This window comes from Peromyscus maniculatus, chromosome 16, assembly GCF_049852395.1.
Source record: "Peromyscus maniculatus bairdii isolate BWxNUB_F1_BW_parent chromosome 16, HU_Pman_BW_mat_3.1, whole genome shotgun sequence".
NCBI lineage: Eukaryota > Metazoa > Chordata > Mammalia > Rodentia > Cricetidae > Peromyscus > Peromyscus maniculatus.
The window spans coordinates 8,563,057-8,564,431 of NC_134867.1; positions in this window are offsets into that span (position 1 = coordinate 8,563,057).

Sequence of the window (1,375 nt, forward strand, 5' to 3'; positions counted from 1 at the left end):
AGGCCATTAACTCATCCTTTAGCCAGTCACCATGGCCAATCAACTAACATTTGAATCATGCTTCATTGCCTTATCTTCAGGATCCTGTCATAATACTGATGGATACTAAACAACAGTATGAAAAAAATGATAACTGAAATAAACAAGGAAGAAGTGAACTTGTCTCTGATGGCAGTTGATTGCATGAAAATCCTACGGATGGATGACAAAAACTGTTGGAAATGATAAATGAGTTCTTTAAAATGGCAAAACACAAAATCAAAGAACAGACCTGGAGGCACTGCACTGCTTAATTTCCACAGACACTGCAAAGCTGTGGTAAGCAGAACAGCATATTATTGGAATAAAAACAAAAATATGGTCAATGGAATGGGATGCCGAGTCCTGGAATAAAGCCATGTACCTACTGGCCAATAGAATTTTGACAAAGGTGTCAGAACACATAACTGAGAAAGGGTAGTCTTTTCAACAAAGATGTTAGGAGAACAGGCTCTCCACAAGCAGAAAGGATGAAATGGGACCCCTATCTCACCCCTCAAACAATAATCAGTTCAGAACTGATTAAAGTCTTAAATTTAAGGCTTAGCTATAGAAAACTCAAAGAATGGAAACTTTATTGGGCTGATTTTCAGGGGTATAATCCAGAGGTACAGCCAGAAAAAGAAAAGAAGACAAATAGGATTACACCACACCGAATGTTTTGCACAGCAAAGGAAACAAACAAACAAACAAAAAAAAAAAAACAAAAAAAAACAACACAACGAAGAGCTAAGTTAGAGGTGGGAGGAAATATTGTAAGTCACACTTTAGAAACAGAGTCAGCATCCAAGAACAGAAAACATCCAACAATTAGATAAAAAGAAAACAGAAACAAACCCACAAATAACCTGACCCTAGAGGACATTATATAGGCTGCAAAGAACAGGGCCCAAGGAGCTGCATATGCTACCATCTCACTTACCTGGAAATCTCAAACAGGCAATCCTAGTGAAAGAGAGTAGAGTGTTACTTACCAGAGACCAGAGACCAGGGGGCAGTGGGGATTGTGGAGAGAGTTTCAGAACACAAAATATAATAATAAGAAAAAGATGGGAGTTCTAGAGAGCAGGTTCTGGCCTTGTTGGCCAGTTTCTTGTGGCAGATGGAAGATACAAAGTCCCCACTCTGAGGCAATGTCACCCCTCAGGCTGAGGGCAAAGCTTCAAACAGTTCTATAGGATCAAGCAGACAAGAACCCAGGTGGGCTCTGAAGCCTTGTAAACTTGAAGACACCAAAGCCAGGGTGTAAATTCGAGAGTTTGAGGCAGGAAGAATCAGAGCTTGCATTGTTTGTGATTTGCAAAATAGAGAGGGTGCAGAGAAGCACAGGAGGGCC